Below are 7008 nucleotides of genomic sequence, written 5' to 3'. Positions count from 1 at the left end.
ACACAATGGAGTATTACTCAGCCATTAAAAAGAATACATTTGAATCAGTTCTAATGAGGTGGATGAAACTGGAGCCTATTATACAGAGTGAAGTAAGCCAGAAGGAAAAACACCAATACAGTATACTAATGCATATATATGGAATTTAGAAAGATGGTAACGATAACCCTGTATACGAGACAGCAAAAGAGACACTGATGTATAGAACAGGCTTATGGACTCTGTGGGAGAGGGAGAGGGTGAGAAGATTTGGGAGAATGGCATTGAAACATGTGAAATGTCATGTATGAAATGAGATGCCAGTCCAGGTTCAATGCACAATGCTGGATGCTTGGGGCTGGTGCACTGGGACGACCCAGAGGGATGGTATGGGGAGGGAGGAGGGAGGAGGGTTCAGGATGGGGAACACATGAGAAATAAAGGAATATAAAAAAAAAAAAAAGAAAGAAAGACAACAGCACTGCCTGTCTTTAACAGTTTAAATTCCGGGTGCAATAAAAGGAACGTCAAACGCGCGGTGAACTTGGGAACAAGCACCTGAAAATGGCATTCCTTTCAGTCACTGTTGGCCATTCTTTACACACGGTGACACTGAACCAAACTTTCTGCAAGCTATCTCACCAATCTTTGGAGATTAACATTTTTTAAAGCTTTCCTGAAATCAGAGCAACTACCTCTTAACTACTATATTTCAAAATGTTACTCTACAAAACCTCCTTTATAAGAATAAAAAAAGGAAAATCTACTTGATCAAAATGTCAGACATCTCAAATATAATAACATTAGCATTTCGTAATAATAATTTCAGTTCTCACCATTGAAAATTTCAAACCTATATAGTATACACATTTATAACAATATACTGACATTTCATATTCATCTGGTTTATACAGTCTTTAAAACACAGTATAATATTATGTTCATACAACTGGTTAACAAACAGAAAAAGCAAAATATAACTCACCAGCCTAAATCCCAGAAGATGTCACTGTACAATTTCCAGTGAGTCCCAAGGGAACACAGGCATAATAATTTTTCTGCTCTACTCCAGATACTAAACATGAAATATAAAAATAAACCTTTAATTTAACAAGTAACACAACTTATATAGCAATTATAACAATTCTAACTGCAAAACAGGATGAAACCAGCAGGAGGTACCAATACCAGGTACAAGGTACATAGAACAGAATATTAACTTCAAGTTTGTTCAGCTAAACCTCAAACAGTGTATCACGCTTGTTCCCCTGTGTTCTGTTGCTTAAATTCTATCTGGAGACTAATAGTTGCTAAGTAGGTTAAATAAAGGGCCAAGAAAAATTAGGGGTTTAAAAGTGAGTTCCAAATCCTATTCATGTGCTCAACAGATGCACAGTATACCATGGGAAAAAATAATGCTGAGACTGGGTCAAAAGAAAAGCTCCTAGGCCTTGCCTTACTATGAACTCTGCCCCTTGACTTTGCATAAATAGCAATTTTTAAAATGAGGACAAGCCCATCCTTCCTCCCTCATAAAGTTATTATGTGGATGAAATGAGAGGTAGGTGAACATGTTTTGCATGGAGCAGAGCCCTTAGGAATGTGTGATATTATTATGCAATTAATTTTTGGTGTCTACTCCTTTTCCCATAAAACAGCAACAATCCTCCCTAAGACTGCTCGAGGAACATGATTGGAAGACTCATGGAAAACACTTAAAAGAAAGCAACCTGAAAAACGCTTCTTGAGAGTTATTACCGTGCTGACAAGTTTCTAACATGGTTTCTGTGCCTTTCACCTCTTATCTGGGGAGGAAATGTGTACGAAAATCTGTCTTTATCTCCTACCTCCCCAGTTAACTGGGTTAATTTCTTGAGATCAAGAAAACTCAAAAGTTTCTTCCACCTGTAAAATGTCTTTGGTTGTTGGGCTTTCTGCGGTGTTGAACTTGTTAGGAGCCCTGGTGGCTCAAATCGGCTGAAGAGATTCATTTTACCTACTTAGGTGCACAAAGCCTGAAGAAGTGGCAACAGTGCAACTTGTTGCCCAAAAACATTTGTTACTTTATTATTTTCCTTATCATCAGGGAAGAGTTTGACCCAAAGGAAATGGATTATTACTGAATCAGCAAAAGTATTTACCAGAACTATCATTCTCAGAAAACAATATGGTTACCAACCTTTGGAACTTCTTTAATTTACAGACACTTTCTCTTTCATTTTTTTTTTGCCATAAACTATTTTCAAACTGGATAACCAAGAAACCTAGATAATTAAGTCTGCTTCACAAATGAAGTCTCTGGTTTTAACATAAAATGAATTACAATGTAACAAAAATTGTTACCTAGTGATAATTTTTTTATTTAATACAATTACCCCAAAGAATCTCCCCCATCCTAATGTTACAAGGTTCAAATTGATTTCTTATTTAAGTAAATGGATTTTTAATGGAGAAGAGAAATTTTTAGAACTTAAAAAAAATTTTTTTTAGCACTTTCTACAAGTCAAAACCATATGCCATTTATATCACTTTAACAACTATATACTCCTATCAGGAAAATATTACCCGTTTTTAAAATATTTAATCAAGTAATAGTATTTAGGAGTCAGAGCAAAAATTCAAACCCCAATTTGTGTGGCTCCAAAGCCCACTGACATAGCTTTATATACATAATGGCTCTGTTTAGCGATAAGACCAGGTGTGTAGCTTTTTACACAATACTCGTGTTCCTGAAAAATGTGCATTAATTTCTGTAAGTGGAATCCTATTTTAAATATGTGGAGAGTTATTTTATTTAAAACCTGTATTGCCACATTTGTGACATGGTTAGAGGGAGGTAACTAATTACTAACTCTAGGGTTATTTTCAACATGAAAAATGTTAGAATTCTAAAGCATATAGAGGACAGTCTTATACAAAACCATTCTAAATCATGAACCCTTCCTCCTCAGAGCTTATATTTTTTTTAAATCAAAAATTCCGAGGCAGGAAAAAATGTATCAGTCAATGTTTGCTGGTTATGTGGCTGGATGCCACATACAGAAACGTATCTCCCCTTAATTTTTCAGGACTATATCTATCACAAAGTGAGACAGATTTCAGTTAGACTTTTAGAAATCTTCACTGAAAGCCCATAAATAGGTACATTAGAAAAATCAAAAACTGTTTAAATTTTAAGTAAAAATAGTTTTAGACAACAGTCTAAAATTTCAAACTTTCATATAATGTGCACCATATTTCTGGTGATACGTTTTTCTTTTCAAGCTTTCAAATGCTTCAGAAAAATATATTTTCCAATATTTTTTCAATACCAAAAGGAAAACCAACCTAAAACTTAATTCTGGATTTGAAAGCAGAGGAGCTTTAAAGTAATTATCCAACTCTTGCACTAGAGCTGATGTGGAAGTCTAGGAAATGGTTGGTAATTTCATAGTAAACAAAGTGTAGTAACTGATTATCCCTATTAAGCCACTGCCAAGCTAAAAATAGAATACAAACAGAGTCCAAGGAGCAACACAGGGCAAAACCAAGGTGCAGGAACTCTGTTCCATTTTTTACTCATTTCAGACTCTGCTTACTGTTTGGGGTGTAACTGCATGCTTTTCGCACAGGTGCTAAGAGGACGATGAAGATGATGAAAAAGAGGAAAAGAATCTAAAATAGAACAAGGTCAGAAACTAGTATAAGAAGATAGCTTCTTTAAGAGATTGCCTATAAGCAACTACACTCCAATAAAAAAAATTTTTTTAATTAGAAAAGAGATTACCTATAAAGGAACCTAGTAAAAGTTTAACAAGGATTTTACTATCATCTCCCATTAGAAACAACTAAAAAACTATAATCCAAAAGTCCCCAAAATACAGACCTCCAAAATAACACTTTAGAATACCTTAAAATCTATAAATCTCAACACTTGCAATTGATTTTGGCCAATGGTTTGAACATGAAGCTTTGGCAAGGTATCAATGGATCCTCTCTCAAAAACAGACAGAGGGAAATGAACTCATGGGAAATTCTTACAAGATGGAATAAATACTGCATAAAAAAATGAACGGAAGTAAACAGAGCAAAGGTTAGAGTATATAAACCTTCAAGCTATAAGCAGTTGCTACAAACAGAAAGTCCTGTGACATTATCCTGTAAGCAATGAAAATAGGATAAAGTAAGCCTGGCCAAGAGCTACCCATAGGCCTCTAGGTCAAGGGTGACTAAGCAAAAGACACCCATAATATGACTGCAAATGAAGCGTCTACAAACAGAAAAGTTTGCAAATATTAACTAGCAAGTGTGTCACATTTTCTCAGGCAAGGTGACAGATACCATCACAAGAAAAAAAGAAGCATGTTCTTCAGAAGTAGGGTTGACCATATGTCTCAGTTCAGAGCCAGTACCCTGGGATAACTATTCCCAGCACTGTCCTTTATCTGTCAAATGTGTCCCAGTTTGGTAACTATATTGTTATCCTACTCAAAAGTAATATATAACAATGGAACGACAATGAATTACAAAAGAAAGACCCTTCTGCTCACACAGTGGCTTTCCTTATAGTTCCAAAGAGTATTTCTTTGGGTGTATCCACTCAGCCATTCAACTATTCATTTACTCATTCAACAATATTTCTTGGGTCTTACTGTGTCCCAGCATTGTACAGGTACTGGTGCAAGAATAAAAAGTGAAGCCTGAGACAAGAGGGGAGGACACACAAACATGGAAATATATAAATCTAATACATGTAACAATAAACTTGAATGGCATTGTAAATCTAAAGAAGGGAGTGATTTTCCCCAAAATATAAAAGCTCCAAATGGAAATTTTCAAGGCCACACAAAATTCCTACACACAGAAAAGCCACAAATCTCCGACTTCACCATAAATCTATTAACAAAATAGCAATATGAAAAATTTTAACAAAATGTAACTTCCAAAAGTCATAAGGTTGTAAATATCAAGGCCAACATATAGACCTCAAGAATTTTGGTAAATAAATCTCACAAATCATTAAAGATTACATTATGAAAAGCAAGATAAATTTTAGGCAAAGAAAACTGGCAGAGCAGAAGTCATTGGTTCTAATTCTGGCTCCCAAAACAGGAAGAAAAAAAAAGAAAATGGAAGCAGGCAGTTCCCTCAGAGTGGCTATGTGAAGAGAGATCAATAATGAACAAGGACTTGGCCAAAAAAAAGAGCAACTTTTAAAAATTCTATTCAAACTAATGAAAATATTTTGCTACCAATGGTCTCAAAAATTAATAATAAAAAAGATGACTAAAACATCTCTCAAGTAACAAAACACTGAGCAGAAATAAAATGGTTTAACTGCCTAAGCACAATACTCACAACGAAAGTAAAATGCTTAGCTATACCTATATGCTCATCTTAAAAGGTTACTTTAAAATAATCTTTCTTTTCTATTTGCAACTTATAAAAACTAAATCATCAATCATTTTTAAGAAGAGTTGTTATAGTAGGGTGTGACTTTTCTGAAACCATCCTTGACCTTACAAACAAATCATTAACCACACAAAACTAGACAACCCATAATTGGTTCAGAAAGAAAAATATGTGTTTCTCTTTCTAATATCAGTTCTTTTAATAGCAAATTCCTTCAAAGGCAGCATTCATTTTCATTTTATTTCTACTAGTAGAAATTAAAACTAGATTACCAGTGTCTTATCATTATGTGAAATCATCTTTCTACTTTTAGAATTGTTTCACTACAAATATGACTGACAGTAACCGAACCATAGGTCTACATGCAGTCTTTACAAGAAATTTCCCCTTCAGGAAACACAACTGAATTGGGACAGGTGTACACTGTGGAACTGCCTGACGTTCCAAATAAAAGCTTAAAACCAAGAACTTATTTTGATAGGAATGTGAGGAAATCAGAGCTTTCTCTGGAGGAAAAGCCGATTTCCCCCCAGAGAAGATAAATCAGGAAGGGAAAAAAAAAAAAAAATCCCGTATGTAACGTTGTGTTACTCCCACGACATTAAATACTTTTAAGGGTTAATGTGCCCACTAGCTCTTCAAAGTATACAAAATGATACACAGAAAGTAAACAAAATCACTGACCATTATATAAGGTCAATAAACACCTTCTAGCTTACATCTTGGAACAGTTACTACTTAACAGTCTCATTTACACTTAAATAACCTAAAACGCAGGCAGAAGCATATTCTAAACAGCAGTTCTCATCAAAGCAAGAGGTCTTTGGGCTTGTTAATCCTTGTATTATGCCCTGGTCATTTTATTGAGTTTATAATGCATACACAGTTACATAATGAAAACACTGAGAAATCTGTCAAATATTCATTAAGTGTAATTGCGTAAGCATAAATTACGATCTTGAATTAAGAAAGTACCAAAAAGCTTCACCATAATAACCAATACTGTATTTTGAAACGACTGGGAAAATAAACTTGGGGAAGAGGTCATTTCTATTTCCCTAGCGTCCAATCTGCTCCACAGGGTTAAAAAAATAAATAAATAAGGCAACTTACAACTCTAAACTGCAGTGTGGCTATCTGAGAAAAACAATACAAAATGAAGGGTCTAGAAACGTCAGACACGTTGTGCAAGAAACTGCTCTTTCGGCTACGAGTAGCAAGCACACGATAAAATGCCTGCATTCTTCCTCTTTCCTCGAATGATGAGAAAGTTCCCAGCCCCAGTTCTACCTGAGCGCCCCAGTCGGACCACAGACACAACTCGAGCATCTCGGCTCGACAGAAATCAATCGGTAAACTACCCGGGTGCCAACCGGCGCGGCTGGAGCAGCACCGAGACCCTGAGGATGCGGAACACCTGCAAGGGGCCGGGTCGGCGGCCCTCGTCCCCTCGCGCTCCCCATCTCCTCTCTGGCAGAGACGCGCAGATTCCACCACTAGAGAGTTTGGCAGCTTCACAATGGGGCCCGCCTCCTCGAGGTCTGACCGCCGCCCGCCCGGGAAGCCCTTCCCTCCGCTTCCCGCCGGGCCCAAAGGCGACAGGTGGGGCGAGGGCAGCGATGCCCAGCGCCGTCTGCC

At 36.5% G+C, this 7008-nt stretch overlaps 1 protein-coding gene across 2 annotated transcripts in view; it reads right to left on the bottom strand.

Annotated features, from left to right (window-relative positions):
- LOC104982559 (chromosome unknown open reading frame, human C5orf30) overlaps positions 1-6982 on the bottom strand; it is a 20445-nt gene extending 13463 nt beyond the window's left edge. The window contains exons 1-2 of one of the 2 annotated variants that reach the window (XM_010831984.1): positions 6484-6982; positions 965-1054 (exon numbers count right to left, since the gene is read on the bottom strand). The gene's annotated coding sequence lies outside the window, so the exon portion shown is untranslated. Of the gene's footprint in view, positions 1-964 lie in introns of both variants that reach the window. The other variant, XM_010831983.1, reaches the window with a different exon arrangement.
- Between the last annotated feature and the right edge of the window lie 26 nt (positions 6983-7008).

The sequence above is a fragment of the Bison bison genome, unplaced genomic scaffold (assembly GCF_000754665.1).
Source record: "Bison bison bison isolate TAMUID 2011002044 unplaced genomic scaffold, Bison_UMD1.0 scf7180017864533, whole genome shotgun sequence".
Classification (NCBI taxonomy): domain Eukaryota; kingdom Metazoa; phylum Chordata; class Mammalia; order Artiodactyla; family Bovidae; genus Bison; species Bison bison.
This window is presented reverse-complemented; position numbering and strand designations above follow the sequence as displayed.